The sequence below is a fragment of the Xenopus laevis genome, chromosome 2L (genome assembly GCF_017654675.1).
Source record: "Xenopus laevis strain J_2021 chromosome 2L, Xenopus_laevis_v10.1, whole genome shotgun sequence".
Taxonomy (NCBI): Eukaryota; Metazoa; Chordata; class Amphibia; order Anura; family Pipidae; genus Xenopus; species Xenopus laevis.
Window position 1 is genome coordinate 21280078 of NC_054373.1, and position 20172 is coordinate 21300249.

The window sequence follows — 20172 nt, forward strand, 5'->3', positions numbered from 1 at the left end:
ATTTTTAAATATATACAATATACTATACTATATATTGTAATTAGTCAAGGCAATAGTAGAGCACTTCAGACACCCAAACTAAGTCAAAGTCAACTTTCTTGGACAATAGTTGGATTGTAGCCAGTTTTATTTTAGGCTTTTCCAAACATTTTTAAGTACAGTTTGCACACCAAACAAATACTAAAAATGAAAGACCTATGTCTAAATCTGGCCTCCCATCTCTCTATTTTGTTCTACTATATTTGCTATCCCTGACACCTCCTTCCTACCCTTACTATGCCCAGGACCCAGGGCAATCACTTTAGTTTGGACCTTCCCAGACAGCTCTGCCTGAAGGTATAAGAAAACTTGTAAGAGTCGTAAGAACATGAACTGTTTGGAGCCATGCCGTGCTGTTCTGCTTGAACCCTTCCAACTTACACATTCTCTTGTTTACAGCTACTTCCCAAACGAATGAGCCGGTTGCCTTTGTATTGTATATATCTGCTAGAAAAGTAAACTCTCATATATTTTATTATTAATTTATCTAACTCTTATATTGAATGCTGAGTGCATTTTAATTAAGTTTTAAAGAAGATTCCAGTGGCAAATGTTTTCTGCTATACCATATTTTATTTTTGCAAACTTAAATAATTTACCTAAAAGCTTTAATACAGACACCACATAGTTTGTTCAAGGTTATGTGACATTTACCTGTCTGATTTATCTGCACTGAATGCTTTTATCTATTTCAGCAAAATGCACAAGTATATTAATGTGTGTTGGATGGATAAATACAAAGTAGAATATACTGGAGATAGTCTTTATCATTGTGCTTTTAAAAATAAAAATGTGTGATTTTTTTTAAAATCCTATTATAACACAAAAAATCACAAATGTTTCTTATTTCGGGGAATTTCGGCTATTGGGAGCTTACTAAATAACCCCCTTATAGTTTTTCTTGAAAACGTTAACCAATCATTCGAGCGGCTTCTTCAGTTCAAATGAACTGACTTCACTGAAGAAGCCAGATGATTGATGAAACGTTTCTCAAAATTTCCAGTTGCCTTTGACTTTTGCACCACAAGAGAAACACTGCACTCAAAAAGCATGTAAAAAACATCCATTGACTACAATGCATTACACGAGAAAATGCAGAGAATGACTTCCATGGATTTTGTACAGAAAAAAACAGCAAACAAACGCCCATTGACGTTAATGCATTTAGAGAATTCACTAAAAGCTAAAAGCAGGCATGGTATCTCACTCACATCGATGGAAAGCTTGACACCAACATGGATTCAAATTAGTGGCTGGGCAAATCTTAAAGACTTTCAGATGATGAGAAAATCAACAGCGTTTGTGCTTTCTGTAAATTCTAAACATAGATGAGAAGGTGGCTGTGATATAGGAATTGTAGTTTGACATGGTGCCTATAGTAAAAGTGGGATCATAGTCTCTGGGAAAGGAGTGTGACTGTGGGATAACAGATATAGTAGGAAGAAATGGTGCCTATAGTAACAATGGGATAATAGACTCTGGGAAGGGACTGTGGCTGTGGGATAGCAGGTATAGTAGGAAGAAATGGTGCCTATAGTAACAGTGGGATAATAGTCTCTGGGAAGGGAGTGTGACTGTGGGATAGCAGGTATAGTAGGGAGAGATGGTGCCTATAGTAACAGTGGGATAATAGTCTCTGGGAAGGGAGTGTGACTGTGGGATAGCAGGTATAGTAGGAAGAAATGGTGCCTATAGTAACAATGGGATAATAGACTCTGGGAAGGGACTGTGGCTGTGGGATAGCAGGTATAGTAGGAAGAAATGGTGCCTATAGTAACAGTGGGATAATAGTCTCTGGGAAGGGAGTGTGACTGTGGGATAGCAGGTATAGTAGGGAGAGATGGTGCCTATAGTAACAGTGGGATAATAGTCTCTGGGAAGGGAGTGTGACTGTGGGATAGCAGGTATAGTAGGGAGAGATGGTGCCTATAGTAACAGTGGGATAATAGTCTCTGGGAAGGGAGTGTGACTGTGGGATAGCAGGTATAGTAGGGAGAGATGGTGTCTATAGTCACAGTGGGATAATAGTCTCTGGGAAGGGAGTGTGACTGTGGGATAGCAGATATAGTAGGGAGAGATAGTGTATATAGTAACAGTGGGATAATAGACTCTGGGAAGAGACTGTGGCTGTGGGATAGCAGGTATAGTAGGGAGAGATGGTGCCTATAGTAACAGTGGATAATAGTCTCTGGGAAGGGAGTGTGACTGTGGGATAACAGGTATAGTAGGGAGAGATGGTGCCTATAGTAACAGTGGGATAATAGTCGCTGGGAAGGGATTGTGGCTGTGGGATAGCAGGTATAGTAGGAAGAGATGGTGCCTATAGTAACAGTGGGATGTTAAACTCTTGTAATGGACTTGATCTGTGACATTGCAGGTACACCCATTTGACTGATTTTTAGCATTAGAATAGTAGCCTCTATAATGGAATTGTGGCTGCTAATACAAGGTAGTGGTTGACTCATGATGCTAGAGTATAGAATTACAGAGCAATCAGAATACACAGACAAATTGAAGACGATGTAAGTGCACAGATTTCTAAATTCTAAATAACTGTTCCATGAGATATCAGAATTACCCAATCTACATTTGTTGATGATGTACAACTTCTAGCAATCAATTTTTGCAGAAGATCCACCACTAATGTTCACCTGGTATGTACCTGACAAACCTTTCCAGCATCGCCCTTACAATACAACCATTCTGCGTATGTTTGCTACCATCTTCCATCTAACCATTTGTCTGTTACCTCTAATGTTAATATGACACTAAATTCCTGTTCAGCAACCAAATACCTTCAGTCACCACAAAATCCATCTCTCACCTCAAGTTCCGCTAAATGTTGAAGAATAAATAATTCAATAATATCCAAGCATGTAAGATTATTTTTTCATGCAATATGCATGACTGTTTCATTAACCTAAGTGATGCAATTTATTTTCCATAAATAAATCACCTCTGTGTTTCATCCTACTTATCTAGATGCAGAAATCAAGTGCTGACTTTCTGGGGGTTTGAAAATTTAATATACATAACATTAATTAACAGCTTTCTCCTGATAGATTTTTATGCATAAAGGTGGCATGCGCGCAATGACATATTAACACACTCTGTTTTGAAAGAAAGACGCACTTTAACACTCAAAAAATTAAAAGAAGGTGAGAAACGATGATAGTTGCTTTCTTTGATATTCTGTAATTAACACTGTGTCATGTGCATATGTTATGGCTGTTTTCAAAGTCATTTTAAGAAGCAAGATGACAGGTCTCACACCCACAGGTGCCTTTAACGTGTTATCATTTCTCTATATACAGGAAACAGAATAGCCGTGGATTTTATGCAACTGTATGATAAGAGAGTTTGATTCATTTTCTTTTTCATTAAATAAGTTGTTTTTTGCGGCGAAAAATTCACAGCGACTAAACAAAATTGGCACTTGACAAAACAGTTGCGAGCATTAAAATATTTGCTCCTTAAAATATTTCGGAAACCCGTTGATTTTAATGCATTTGGACAAAATAGTCACGCGTATAAAAATTGACGCTCGCGTTAAAATTGTTGCAAGTCAAAATTATTTTGACGCCTATTGACGTCAATGCATTTTGTAAATTTTTGGCGGTTTTGCAAGTTTTATCGCCGTTTCACAATTTTTTTTCGCCATTTCACGCTTTTTGGCAAAGCAAAATGGGACAGATTCGCCCATCACTATTGGGGTGTTGTTTGTGTAAAGGATTGGTTCAAAATTGATGAATACAGGTATGGGATTTATTATCCAGAATACTCAGGACCTGGGCTTTTCCAGATAAGGGATCTTTCAGTAATTCGGATCTCCATACTTTTAGGGAGCTATTTACTAAAATCTGAATTTATCTCATATTTTATTTTAAAAAACCATGACCAAACTCCAATGCTCGATTTGGCCTTTATTTATTAATGAAATAAACCAAATTAATCTGATAGAGGAAAAACTCAATAAAATGTAGCAAAAACCCGAATTTCTGGGCTTTTTTCCTGAATCGCTTGATTTTTTTCAAGTATTTGCCAGAAAGCCCTGAATAAGTCAGATTTTTGGGCTAAACCCAGTGCAGACCACGAAAACTTCAAATTGAGATAGGTGCCTCTCCCATTGACTTATACAGGACCTCGACAAGTCTGAGATGGCGGATTTTCATATTCGGGCTTTTTGCAGCATTGGGGTATAATAAATCTAGAAAAATTCAAGGTTTTTTTTCTATGAAAAATTCAAGTTTTTCTCCCCAAAAAGCAAGACCAGATAAATTCAAGATTTAGTAAATTTTTAAATAAAGGATTTAAAAAATAAATAAACCCAACAGGATTGTTTTACCTCCAATAAAGTTTAATTATATCTTAGTCTGGACCAAGTTCAACATGATGTTTTATTAATACACAGAAAAAGGAAATAATTTCAAAAAATTTTGAATAATCTGATTAAAATGGAGTCTATGGGAGATGGCTTTCCCCGTTATTCAGATTTTTCTGAATAATGGTGTTCCAGATAATGGATCCCATACCTGTATATGTTTGTATAAAGTGAGGCAGAAGGACAGTTGTCAGCACACGATTCAATGGCTCATTTACCATTAGTGATGGGCGAATTTATTCGCCAGGCGCAAACTCGCGGCGAATTTGCGCGATTCGGCGACAGCGAATAAATTCGTGAAACGCCAGCGAAAATTTGCGGCAAAAATTTGCCGGCGTCAAAATATTTTTTTCCGAAAAAACGGACGGCGTCAAAAACAAGAAGCAATTTTTTTGCCGTTTCGCGAAATTCTCGAATTTTTCGGCGAAGCGGAACGGCGCAAATTCGCCCATCACTATTTACCATTTCCCTGAGAACAAGTTCAAGAGCACAAACCCTATAGGTTCCTTGCATGGAGCAATCACACCTGGGGCATTTTTCTCTGTAATAATAAAACAGTAGATTGTACTTGATCCCAACTAAGACATAATTAATCCTTATTGGAAGCAAAACCAGCCTATTGGGTTTATTTAGGGGCACATTTACTTAGCTCGAGTGAAGGATTAGAATGAAAAAAATGTCGAATTTCAAAGGTTTTTTTTGGCTACTTCGACCATCGAATTGGCTACTTCGACCTTCGACTATGACTTTGAATCGAACAATTCGAACTAAAAATCTTTTGACTATTCGACCATTCGTCGTTTGATTCAAAGGACTTAATCGGTCAATCGAACGATTTTTCCTTCGATCCTTCAATCAAACTAAATGCAGTAAATCCTTCGACTTTGATATTTGAAGTCGAAGGATTTTACTTCGATGGTCGAATATCGAGGGTTAATTAACCCTCGATATTCGACCCATAGTAAATGTGCCCCCTAATGTTTACATGATTTTTCTAGTAGACTTAAGGAATTACAAAAAGATCCATCAACCGGAAAACCCCAGGTCCTGAGCATTTTGGATAACAGGTCCCATACATGTCCCATACTTGTACCTTGTATTTGATGGTAACTAAGCAGCATGAATCCATATTGGAGGCAAAACTATCACATTGGGTTTATTTAATGTTTAAATATTTTTAGCAAACTAAACTTATGCAAAAGTCACACATATTTTGCATAATAGATCCTATACCTGTATCTCATTAAGCTAGGTATTGAAACAATAGACAGCAAGAACAATATTTTGTTGTTGATTTATTTGTAAATATATCCTCATGTGTGTTTTTTACCTTCTTAAACCTTGCGGTGCCTAAGTCATATATTTTCCGTCAAGTAAAATAAAACAATTTATACCTTTTATAGTAACCACAGAATAACAGAGTAAATATTTATGAGTCCTCTGTTGTTTGGGTTACTGATTTAAAATGCTAGACAGAGAAACCCATGGCTATTTTAAGTACATTAACAACATAGTTCAAGTCAACTGTCCCGCTTTTTTCTCAGATCTCTATTTCAGTTGTTGAATTTCACAAGTCAACATCTCAAAACTGAAAATTAAACACCTTTCTAATCCAGATGACACTATTTTGACCACAGCTGGAAGGAAGAATCAAGGTAACACTTTAAAGAATTGAAATTGAAACGGTGATGACAGCATTTTTTTAAAAAAAGAGATATTTTAAAAATTCAATTATAAAAACATTAAAACTAAACACTTAAATACTCATTATCTGGAATATTAATTCAAGTCATGAATGCTAATTGCATTCAATATCAAGATTTCATTTCGCAGTTAAGTATTAAATAGAATGTATTACATTTTGTTTGACAAAAGTATTAACAATTTAAAGATTCATGGAACATATAAGTGTAAGGTAAAAGAAAGAATGACAACAAATTGAATAAAGCTTGATTATAAGTAATTGTAAACAGAGAAATCCCTGAACACAGATATTTTTTAATTGCTAGTATTTAAAAACTTTTTTTTTTAATCTAAGGACCATGAAGGGCAATGGTACATGGGGACAAAAAGCTTCAGAACATAGGAAAATACCAATGCCATTTACCAATTTTAATAGGAAATCAAATTTATATTTTTGGCTACCTTGTACTTGATGTTAACTAAGAATTATCATAATTTAGAAAATGTTACCAAGCATTAGTGGACGTTAATTTACCAACATAACTAGTGATGGGTGAATTTATTCACCAGGTACAAACTCGCAGCGAATTTCCGCGTTTCGCCACCGGCAAATACATTCGTAAAATTGCCGCAAAAATTCACAATTCCGACTATAATGGGAGTCGGAATTGTCGCCAGCATCGGAATTGTTGCAGGCGTCAGAATTCAAAATATTTAGATGCCGGTGTCAAATATGAGTATCGCAAATTTTTTGGTGAAGCGAACTGGGAGAAATTCGCCCATCATTAAGCATAACCAATGCTGTAAGATTTTACTATTATTTCCACACTGGCATAAATAGTTCCAGCTCGGAGATTGATTATCAGAATACCTTTCTTCCAACACATTGGGGAGAAAGGATTTGTATGAGTATTAGTGCACAGTTATACTAACAGAAGTTACTAACTAACTAGTTTCCATAAACCCAAACACAAATCAAACTGCTAGGGCTGCTTCCGGATTCCTCAATGTAATCTCTGATAAATCAGCATACACCTATGTTGAAAACAAATCTGCTTGGCTTTTTAATTTTCAAATGTTTTTGAGTAACCTTAAAGGGATCCTGTCATCGGAAAACATGTTTTTTCCTAAACGCATCAGTTAATAGTGCTACTCCAGCAGAATTTTGCACTGAAATCCATTTTTCAAAAGAACAAACAGATTTTTTTATATTCAATTTTGAAATCTGATGTGGGGCTAGACATTTTGTCAATTTCCCAGCTGCCCCTGGTCATGTGACTTGTGCCTGCAGAAATGCTTTCTGGCAGGCTGCTGTTTTTCCTTCTCAATGTAACTGAATGTGTCTCAGTGAGACATGGGTTTTTACTACTGAGTGTTGTTCTTAGATCTACCAGGCAGCTGTTATCTTGTGTTAGGGAGCTGCTATCTGGTTACCTTCCCATTGTTCTTTTGTTTGGCTGCTGGGGGGGGGGGGAGGGAGGGGGGTGATATCACTCCAACTTGCAGTACAGCAGTAAAGAGTGATTGAAGTTTATCAGAGCACAAGTCACATGACTTGGGGCAGCTGGGAAATTGACAATATGTCTAGCCCCATGTCAGATTTCAAAATTGAATATAAAAAAATCTGTTTGCTCTTTTGAGAAACAGATTTCAGTGCAGAATTCTGCTGGAGCAGCACTATTAACCGATTCATTTTGAAAAAAAAAAAAAATAATTCCCATGACACTATCCCTTTAAGGCATGGTGCTCTACAATATATAAAAAGCCTAAAGGTCCCAAGCATTCATTTTTGTCAATATAACCACCTTCCAGCCAAGCTAATGTACAGCCCAACAGACTGGCCAACAATTAATCTGTGCTGTAATGCATTCTGATGTGTTTTAATATGAATCATTATAATTTTAAACAGAAATTTCCATATAAATTCTGAATAATATAATTCCAAATAACATGGGGCAAATTCACTACAACAAGGGCAAAGTGGGAAACGCTAGCGACTTATCGCCAGCGTTACCAGCCACAGCAACATCGCCAATTCAATAACAGGTGCAGGCGCCAATTCACTAGCGAAAAAGACAGTCGCTAGTGTTCGTTCACACTTTATCGCCTTCGCGACTTTTGGCTCTGGCGAAAGGCTGTTACTCTGCAAATTCAGTAAAGTGCGGATTTTACTGAACGTTACCTCTTTCACCAGAGTTGACTCAGACCAAGTGAAGTGCTAAAAAGAAGCTAGATCTCCCTCAATTGTGTCACTTACATCATATCCCGTGTGCCAAAAATACATTAATGTTTTCTCCAGACATTTCATAACATATGGAACATTTTACAGTGGGCTCAGGTGATCAGCACCCAGGGTATTAGTGAATTAGCACAGTTGTAGCGAATTTGTGCCTGGCCAAAACCGCCGATGTTTGTGAAGTGGTCGCTGTCAACAATTCGCCCTTTAATGAATCTGCCCTCAGCTCTCAAGCCAATAATTTTGAATTCATGAACATGTCAACAGTCTTTCAGAGATTTCCAAATTCCCAAACTTCCAGATTACCACAATTCTGGGATCTTAAATAAAAATGTCACACCTGTAGCCAGCAAATTTGAACTGTAACTGTAAGACCTTGGTCTGTTTTTGAAATGATGATTCTTTTAGTATGTTTTATAGGATGCCTTGTAAATTTTTACATGCTATATACACATGAGTGGGAAAAAAAATGCAATAAAGATTAAAAAGATAACTATCATACCAACAGCTCTCACAGTGTCCGGTATAGTAGCTTAGCTCAATTCAATTGTATTCCTTGTGTTAAAGTAAACATTTTTTCCCTAGAGCCAAATAATTGCTCATTTGAAAATGAAAGTGAAGATTATACAGTATATGCTGTATGCTTGACATACAGTACCAAGGGAAAATCAGTAACAGATCATTTTCAGCAATGATTTTTGTAGTTTTCTAGTTTTCTTAAAGAAAGTCATCGTAATTTTATGAGCGATAGTTTATATTAAAAATGACACAGGCTTTTATGCAAAAATAAGTAAAACTTTGTAAATCATGTTAAAGTAAGCATGGTCTTCTTAGATTCTGCTTGAGAAAAAGACTTTTGTCTATATTATGGGTACAGAAACCCTTATAGGAAAACTATACCCCCAAAATAAACAGATAGTTTACATCATATTAAGTGGCATTTTAAAGAATCTTACCAAACTTGTCTAAGTAAATCTTGCCTTGAGCCACCATTTCGTGATAGTCTGTGTGCTGCCTCAGAGATCACCTGACCAGAAATACTACAGCTCTAACCGTAACAGGAAGAAGTGTTGAAGCAAAAGACAGAACTCTGTCTATTAATTGGCTCATGTGACCTAACATGTATGATTTGTTGGTATGTTTGTGTGCACAGTGAATCATACAATCCCAGGGGATGGCCCTTATTTTTTAAAATGGCAATTTTCTATTTATGATTACCCAATGGCACATACTACTAGAAAAGTATATTATTATGAAAATGGTTTATTTACACGAAGCAGGGTTTTACATATGAGCTGTTTTATGCAATATCTTTTTATAGAGACCTACATTGTTTAAGGGTATAGTTTTCCTTTAATACACTGCTTGTGCTTGTCTATAGATATAAAGCAGTGATCCCCAACCAGTAGCTCGTGAGCAACATGTTGCTCTCCAACCCCTTGGATGTTGCTCCCAGTGGCCTCAAAGCAGGTGCTTATTTTTGAATTCCAGACTTGGAGACAAGTTTTGGTTGTATGAAAACAAGTTGTACTGCCAAACAGAGTCTCAATGTAGGTTGACTATCTAAATGGGGCTACCAAATGGCCAATCACAACCCTTATTTGGCAGCCCAAGAACATTTTTCATGCTTGTGTTGCTCCCCAACTCCTTTTACTTCTGAATGTTGCTCATGGGTTCAAAAGGTTGGGGATCCCTGATATAAAGGATGGATGGTAGAGAGCACACTAGAAAGGGTTTGATGCATCTAAGTGATAAGGTAAGTAAAACAGCAAGCTTTCAAGAATGCTTCCATCCCTTCATCAAGCAAGTTGCGTATTTTGAAACTAAAATGGAAGACATTTATACACACAGAGCCCAGCGCAAAAACACATCAAAGGAATATCCAGACATAAACAAATCCAGTGGAAGTAGAAGCAAACAAATTAAGGCAAATGAACCCTTATTTATAGAGCGCTTATGTTTACATTCATTTCTTAGAAAGGTTCCATAAAACATATTGGTGTGGGTTATTCTGCAGTTAAATTCTGATTTATTTACATATATTTATATATTTACTATGGATGGGTTCCGTCATACTGGGGGTCATTTATAAAGTTCGCGCAGCACATATTTTTCGCAAACGGTTGTATTGCGCATGTTTTTTGTGAATATTTTATCCGCCACCAAAGTTGTGGCATAATTGAGTCGCAGAGTGTGCGCATAGAGATTCGCAATTTGTGACATATTTAAAAAGCTCCTATAGACATTCGCATTGTAAAAAAATTTTTTCACAATTCTGTTTGCACTCTCTTATTCAGCTTTATAAATATAACCAGGGCAAATATATTCACTTTGCAAACCAATCTGCCCTGCGCCACATTTATAAATGAACCCGACTGTTTCCTCCCAAAGCAACTATTTAAATCTCCTGTAAAAAAAAGTCATTGTTCCATCATGATCCAAATATTAAAATTCTTGATTTTGAATTTAAAAATTCCAATTTATGAGGTCTATCTGCCCAGCAAAGATGATTTCAGAACTAAATATTTCCAATATGATATTTGGAGACTTGAAGCCTTTAATTATCATATATTTTTTTTATTATGGTTTTGTGTGTAATATTTTTCTTCAATCACATTTCCCAGCTAAAACGTGCCCTTCACGTTCCCCTTTAAGCTATTTGCCATGTTTTGTCAAGGGAATAAAGACTAAGCCAAATTATAAATACATTTTCTTCAGTCATGAATTTGGAAATGATGATAAGGAGTTCAGGGAAAAAGACAGATTGGTCTTCGATTCAATGACCATATAAGGATTTATTAATCTCTCTGTATTTTTTTCTTATTATTTTAGTCTTAGGTATCTAGTGAAATATTATACATCCCCCGCCTCTTATTTATTTTATAACGTATGGTTATCACTTAGCAGGATACAGTTTAGAGTTAAATATTGAATATTTAAGCAGTTATAAACATACAAATGGTCTAATATATTTGCCTCTGACCAGTTCTGTGTTTTCTACAGGATTTGAAGATTTTTAAGAGATATGAGAATAAATATTTTAGAGGTTTGTATGGAAAAATATCATAGTAATCAGAGTATTTTAGGAAGATTGAAAACATGGCACATGCTCTCACTCACTGTTGGCAAGTGAATGTTTGCAAGAAAGTTTATTTTTTTGGCTTGTCACATGTAGAAGGAGTTTGGCTGGAAGTTAGGTGATCAGTCTTTGATGTGGGATCTCATGCTAGAGACACTGTTCAATTACCTGTGGAAACTCCTTATGACCCTGGACAGGTCACAAGTCAAATCATCTCCTGGTGTCCTAGTCTATGGGGAGGCCCATTTATCAACATTCTCATTTTAGTGGTTTTAGAGGTTTTTTGAATCCACAAATACATTTTTTATCTAAATATCTGAATATAAAAAGTATGAATAAAAAAACACGTAACGACGCGCAAAAAAATGCAAAAACCTATAAAAATTCAAGTTTTATTGAAATCATTTGAAAACCTCTAAAAGTCTGAATGGCTAAAAAAGGTCAAATAAGATCAGCGCAGCTCCCATTGACTTCTATAGGACCTTGACTACTTTCACTTTTTTTGTATTAGAGTTTGTTGTGGGTTTTACACTCATATCTCTAACTTTGGGGGGTGATACTAAACTCTAAATTTATCTCATAACATTAATAAAAAAAGCTCGACCAAACTCCCATGCATGATTGTATTTATTAATAAAAAAACTCAGTTTAATCGGATCGTGAAGAAACTCGATAAAATCTAGCAAAAACCCAAATCATATGAATTTTTTAGGGTTTTTTCCCTGAATTGCTTGTTTTTTCAAGTTTTTGCCTGAAAACCTCCAAAAAGTTGGATTTTCTGGCTAAATCCAGTGCAGACCACCATTACTTCAAATTCAGATAGGTGCCTCTCCCATTGACTTATACAGGACCTCAACAGGCCTGAGATTGTGGATTTTCAGATTTGGGCTTTTAGCAGCATTGGGGTATAATAAAACTTGATCATAAAAATTCGAGGTTTAACAAATAACCCCATTAGAGCTTCAGAGAAATAAAAAAAATGTAAAATAATAATGATTATGATTGGTGAATCATATTATGATTGGTGAAGAAATGGGTGAAATATGATTTAGTTAGTAAATCGGCCTCTTAATGTGCTTATAATGACTGCTTTGCTTGCTGTAAATTTCCATTACATTGAGCCACTACTCATCCTGAACATCTCTCCAATATCCCACCCTGAATTGCAAGGAGTTGTGTCTGGCAGTTCAGTGATTCAACTGTAGTTAGTGAATATTGTCGGGGATGCATTGTCTGCTGCTTTCATAAACAATTGCCTCAACTGGGAAAGGGTTAACTAAATACTGCTTTCAGTTGCAATTATTTTGGCAAAAACCTTTAAAACTTTTTGACAATTCTTAATGTTAATGTGCTTAGGATTGTGTGATGTGGTCAGTATGAAGATAACCATACTAACAATGGCTGAACTACTAGGGCAACACTAGGAGATCAATTTTCTCTCAGCAACAGTGACAAAGCCATGGGTCGGATATCGGTGTAATAATCACACATAATATGAAATGACATCCAGCTGATATACATGTCACTGCACTGTGTTCTGTTGTGACACTGCACACTGATGCATGAACATATCTCTAGTAATGAGCAATGGAAATCTGGCCCTGACGATTCAGCCGTGTGCCAAAATACCAGATTGATTTTTCCTTCCCCACCTGATGTCCTCCCAGCATGTAATATTCAAGATGAATAACTGCCTAAGGACAGGGGGAAAGTTTTGATCCTGTTTCTCTGGATCTGTCATTTTGGTTTATGTCACACAAAAAATGGAAAAAGGGAAATTTGCTAAAAATGCCTAACGGTGTCCCCTTATCACTGACTGCAGAAAATATAAAACTAAACATTCAGTGACTATGTACTATGTAGTTGTCCTAAGTATTGCTCATTGTAGATACCATGATTTTATATGGCAGTGCTACAATACATTTTATTAAATAGATCGATTATATATTGTAAATCTTGTATTTTATGCAGTGACACCAATAAACTGGTCTAAGAAAAAATGCCAAGATCAGCTTAATCTTACCTAAACTATAATAAGGCCATAGAAGAATCCAATTAATAAATGTCACCATGCTCTTATTATCTACATCTTTGAATCATGATGACTGAAAACAGCAGGATGATAATAAAAAGTAAAGGCAATTGTATCATCGCCTGTTTTATACAACACAAAACAATAAAGCAATCAGCTTCAGTTTTAGATTGAAATCATTGATATTAAATTTATCAGGATCAGCCCACCAGGGAACCTGACACCAGAGACCATCCACCCAAATTATTTTCTTTATTGCTTCTCCATTCATAATAATAATTCGGACTCTTTTTTGGATCCAATTGTAAAATACAGAGCAGGAAAGATTTTTTGTCTTTAGTCCATACATTTTTTAAATAAAGTACTAATGTTAAAGATGTTATAATGTAATGTCTGAATAGTTTTTGTATTAATTACATCACGGCAATAACATTTACAGAACCCCCCAAAAAAAAGAAAAATATGATCAGATGGATAATATGGGGGATTAACACTATTTATAGGGAAGAAGACTAATGCTGGCATGCACCCTAGCCTCTATTTATAAGGTATTGATGGCAGATGAATGGAGGCGATGGTCAACTGTAAAACATTACATTACAACCGCCTATATCCTACTTTTATATTACCCTTATCTGCATTCTATATATCCCCTTTGTCTTTCAACTTTTTCCTCTATACCTTTCTGCTGATCCTGTTAGTCTTTCCCCATTTTTGCACTTATTTGCACTGCTTTTGAGTAAGGAGAATATTGTGCTTGGACTTAAAAACCCACAATCTGTTTGGATACATCCCATTGTTATACTGTTAAGAGCTAAGACCATGTAGTTAGATTGTACCACTTGTACTGGGATCCATCCAATTCTTCCAGGGTCCTGCAGGCAAGCACAGTCTAGGTAATACTCCATGTTTGGTTCTTACAAGGTAAATAATTAGTACAGGCAACCCCCCTACATAAAGGTATCCTGCTAACTCCTGCTAAATGTAATAAGGGAGGGGTTTGTATAGTAGTAATCAAATTATCTACTTCACAAGGACCAGACATGGAATAGCTTAAATTCCCCTGTCTATCTCAAGAAATAACAACAATCATAGTTTTTTAATGGTTATAACAGAAGATAAAATGTATCTTCAGCAGAAGCATTATTCACTGAGCTCAGGTTGAACGAGGACTTTTTCTGCATTAACTACTGGGGCAGTTTTACATGAAATTCATGGAAGGTAAGTACCTTTAAACTTGTTTTCCCTTTAACAGAACAACCTTGATAGAGCAACTGCATATTTGTATAAAAATGAGCAGAAGCGACCATAGTACAGGTTCATCTTTCCAACACAGCCTACCTTGTAAGAATCAAGGGAATAACATTTCCAGCTTTGTAGCTCATTTTTAATTAGAACATACAGTATGTTCATATCATCAATAACATTCAAGGTAATTCAATTCAACTTAATTATCTTTAACTCTCCAATGAGGTGTTCTGACAACAATATTACAAATTGTGTGATGAACTGAGACAATCTAGAAGTTATTGGATTAGATAAAACAGTTTAGAGAAACACAGATTTATCAGTTTTGCAGAGCTTTTAATTTGCACATCTTAAAGACAGATTTGGATGAACATCAGTTAGTGAGCGAGTAACTATTAGCTGAATGCAAGAACGGGGGAAAGATATAACAAATAACAAACTGGGAAGGATTAAAAGCAGTTCAATATTTTTTCCCATTGATCAAAATGTTCCTGATGGTGAGCAAAGTTTTAAACAAATCTGCAAATCAAAAAAGTGTCCTAGATCAACTACTCAGAATGTGTTCTACTTTGAGCTACAGGACAAGGTTGTTACTGCACATCATATGAGCAAGTTCGAAATATCAACTGACCTGATTGGATCAGATCTCAAAAAAATTAAAGAATAACCTAAATGTATTCAAATTTTTCAAAAATAGTCATATTGTTCAATTTCTTATATTTTGACAGTTTTATGTAATAACTCATTCACATAATAACTGAATCTTGCCCGTGCATAGCAGACGCAGCCTGTTTTTTCAGCCTACTTGCCTATATATGGGGCAAAATTATGTCTTTAGCAATCCTTACATTATGATGATTTAGCAAATATCCACTCAGTTGGAGGGCAGGTTTTCAGTGTATGGACAACTTTTTTTATTTTAAGTCCAACACTAATAGCAGTACCAGATAAATATGCAATCACTCTTACCTGTAAGACACCTATATGAGCATACAATGAGTAGGTGTTCGGGTACTTATGAAGCATGTCAGGAGATGGCATATGTTGTGTTGCCCTATGACATCTTTAAAAAAAAAAAAAAAAAAATAGATAGAGGAAATATGTTTAAACCCATAGCTCATTGTAGAAGCTCAGGGTAGTTTGGACTACTGCATGTTCATCTGCAACTCCTATTATTTATTATTACACTATTATAAGTGTTTTGAACCATGATCAATATGAAAGTGTTTGGGGGTAATTCAGCAATATAGAAGGACATGTAATAACAGGCGCAGAAGTGGCAAGTCTAGCAATCAACTAAGTCTGTGTATAAGCCTTATCCTCCTTTATAAATGGAGAGACATGAGGGATAAGAGTCTGTCTATGGTCATCTAATCGGACAATGGTCAGCTATTAGGACATTGACTCCTGAGCAGGGCCACCATCAGGTAGTACAGGGGTACTGTAGTCTGGGGACCCTTGACAGGGCTCTAAGGGATGTGAAAATGCAATTTATTGGTCACAAGCGGAATGGGCTTGCAAGAGTGGTATGGGAAGTTTGGGGTGGAGTTTTGACATAGTGGGCATGGCTTGGATCAGGAGGGCAGTCGCACACCCATGAAAGATTTTGTTTTGTTGGGCCCAGCTAACTTAGTAGTATGTAGCCCTGTGATTCCAAGTGGCAAAATGCAAAACTGTGATTTCCTCAGGGAAATACCTTTTCTTGCAGCCACTGGGAATCACCACAAGTAAAACACTTCAATGGTGTAATGGTGCCGTCTTTTGCTATTTCTACTGTCTACTTTAAAAAGGTATTTTCAAACACTTTGTCTCCTGGGGATATGCACAATTATGGTATTTCTTCAGGTATAAACAAAATATTGTGATTACATTCCATGATTGTGTTGTTACTCAGTGGTGGAACTACTGGGGGTGCAATTGCACCAGGGTCCACACCCCCTTGGGTCCCACCACAGCCTCAGGCGCATGCATATCCCTCACGAAATGCTGTACCTGGGGGGCGCGTTGAAGGGCCCAGCTGCGTGTCTTGCACCCAGGCCCCATCTGGTATAGTTATGTTACTGTTGTTAGTAGTCTCTGTCATCTTACACATCATACATTTTGAATAAGATACAACTTAAATCAGAACTGTGGATATACAACAATTGTTCAATTCAAAGTCCAGTTCAAAGACAATGGATTTATCACAATCTGCCAAAACTACAGTTTTATGTTAATGGTCAACTCTTGAGGAATTTATGAAAGTAACTTTTACAAACAGTTTAAAAAAATAACTCACATGATACAAGTCGTCACTTCGATTAAACTTTATTTAAATTAGAAGTAAAATAATCATATATATATATATATATATATATATATATATATATATATATATATATATATATATATATATACACACATTGTAAATTCAGCTTATATTAGTTTATTTTATACAAACAAAAGAATGAGTATATACATTGTGTCATTTGTAACAGTGCAGTGTCTGAGCTTTGTATCTGAGTATAAAATAACAAATTAGTAGATTTACTGAAAATAATGAATTTGAGGGACATTTTCAAATTAATTTACATAAAACAAATACCAGAAATTTCTGCTCTGTGAAGAGACCCACCCCCCTCCAATGTATTGCATGCGTTTTTTTTCCCTTAACGTTAACGTTAATGTCAGTGACTTATACATTTGCCCACTGGAAAAGACTCACTTGCTCAGCCTTGTAAGGCAGTAAGAATGCTCATTACCTGATCCTGAACATTCTTGCTCATCATGATGAATGATGAGACATGTAGGCCCAACCGCAAATTCAAAACAGATTAGTATGCATGGTAGCTAAGCAGTAGAAGAGAACCTCAGCTGAGCACTCTGCATCAATCACAAATGTACCTATAGTGATGGCTGAATAAATTCAGCAGACATGAATTTGCGGTGAATTTCTGCATTTCGCAGCAAGCAAATTAATTTGCGGAACTGCTTCGACAATTCACCGGCGAAAAATCAGACTCGTCAAAAATAAATTGGCGCACATCAAAATTGTTGTGCTCATAAAAATTGTCACGCATCAAAATTATTCAGACACCCATTGACTTTAATACATTTTGACCAAATAGTCGTGCGTATAAAAATTGTTGCTCACGTCAAAATGAATTTGAGGCCCATTGACTTCAATGTGTTTCAGCAAATTTTTCGGCAAAGCGATGCTGCACAGATTCGGCCATCACTACTATAAATAAGTGATACATTTATGCAAAATGGTCAAGGAGGTTTTCTTGTTGCCAGTAACAAATTCCTTATGTGGCTCTATTGCGCACTCACACACGACTCCAGGTGGCACCTACCGGTTTGTATTTGATGGTTTCTATCAGTAGGAGAATATTTACGAGTGCTTGTTGTGCAATCCATACCTATAGCATACCTATGGATGTCCTTTAAAGGAATTGTTCAGTGTAAAAATAAAAACTGGGTAAATAGATAGGCTATGCATGTTTCTAATATAGTTAGTTAGCCAAAAATGTAATGTATAAAGGCTGGAGTGATTTGATGTATAACAAGTCAGTCAGGACACTACTTCCTGCTTTTCATCTCTCTTGGTTTACACTGACTGGTTACCCTGGCTACCAGGCAGTAACCAATCAGAGACTTGAGGGGGGGCCACATGGGTCATATCTGTTGCTTTTGAATCTGAGCTGAATGCTGAGGATCAATTACAAACTCACTGAACAGAAATGTCCCATGCGGCCCCCCTTCAAGTCGCTGACTAACTCAGAGTTATAGAGCTGAAAAGCAGGAAGTTGGATTCTGGCTGTTTTATTAGACATCTGTTCACTCCAGCCTTTATATATTACATTTTTGGCTAACTAACTATATTAGAAACATTTTTTTATTTTGCACAGCCTATCTATTTACACAGTTTTTATTTTCACACTGAACTATTCCTTTAAGTGTCATTCAGTTTTTTACTACATCTGTATAGAATTTTTTCTCACTAATTTTAGTAATCATGTACAGCCATAAAATTACCTATATGTATAGATTCAAGTATGCAGAGAATTAAGGGGGTGATTCACCTTTAGTTAACTTTTAGGGGCATATTTATCAAGGGTCGAGTTTCGAATTGAAAAGACTTCAAAATTCAATTTCAAAAAGACCAACCGAAGTGAAGTCAAAGTTTTTTCGGGTCGAACAGGTCCATGTTTTCCCCCAAAAAACTTTGATTTCTCAAAGTCCACCAATTGACTCCATGTAGGTACTAGGAGGTCCCTCATAGGCTAAAACAGCACTTTGGCAGGTTTTAGATGGCGAATGGTCGAAGTTGAAGTTTTAAAGAGACAGTACATGATAAATTTCTATATTCGAATTTCAAGTTTTTTTCAAAAACGAAGTTGGACTATTGCCTAGTCAAAGTACACAAAAAATAGCTTGAAATTCGAAGTTTTTAACTTGATAAATCTGCTCCTTAGTATGTTATAGAATGACCAATTCTCAGCAACTTTTCAATTGGCATTCATGTTTATTTTTTTTTATAGTTTTTGAATTATTTGCCTTCTTCTTCTGACTTTTTCCAGCTTTCAAATTTGGGTCACTGACCTCATCTAAAAAAAACAAGTGCTCTGTAAGGCTACACATGTATTGTTATTGCTACTTTTTATTACTCATCTTTCTATTCAGATGCTCCCCTATTCATATTCCAGTCTCTAATTTAAATCAATGTGTGGTTGCTAGGATAATTTGGACCCTAGCGACCAAATTGCTGAAATTGCAAACTGGAGAGCTGCTCAATAAAAAAACTAAAAAAAACCCTCAAAAACAAATAATACAAAATGAAAACCAATTGCAAATTGTCTCAGAATATCACTCTCTACATCATACTAAAAGTTGATTTAAAGGTGAAGAACCCCTTTAATACATTAAAAAAGGATATAGCCTCGCTTAAACATACAGTATTGTGTGTTACTAAATAAATAAATAATGGCATATTATGTTTCATATCTTTGAACCTGGATATATGTATCTTTAAAGCAGAAAAATCATTTTTGTGAGATGAGAAATGTTTTACAGATGATCTGATCTAGTCCCATGATATGGAATTTAGTGCTCTGGGAATTCAGATTGTCCTGGGTCAATAGCTAAGCTAATTAAAACAAACCATTCTGCTCCTGGATACTCAGATATAAGATATTTAATGACAAAAAATCTCAAGGAATGAAATATCATAGGATTGTCTCCTGCCAAATCTCTGCCTGCACTCTGATTTATGGTCATACGCTGCAGATCTGTGGTCAAAGAACTGCTTTTCCGTTAAAACAAATCCTACTAAAATTGGGGACCTTTATTTTTCTGGATTGATAATGAAGCAGTGCAAAAGCTTCTTTAGAATATGTGGTATGGAGTATGAGGATCTATGTCACAATAATCAGGCATAGTTGGGCAGTAAGTTACACGTTGAGAGAGTATTCCGTTTCTCCAGCTGTCTCATA

The 20172-nt window shown here is 36.0% G+C and overlaps 1 protein-coding gene across 2 annotated transcripts in view; it reads right to left on the minus strand.

Annotated features, from left to right (window-relative positions):
- LOC108707897 (ephrin type-A receptor 3) overlaps window positions 1-20172 on the minus strand; it is a 204862-nt gene that overhangs the window by 68592 nt on the left and 116098 nt on the right. The window lies entirely within an intron of this gene.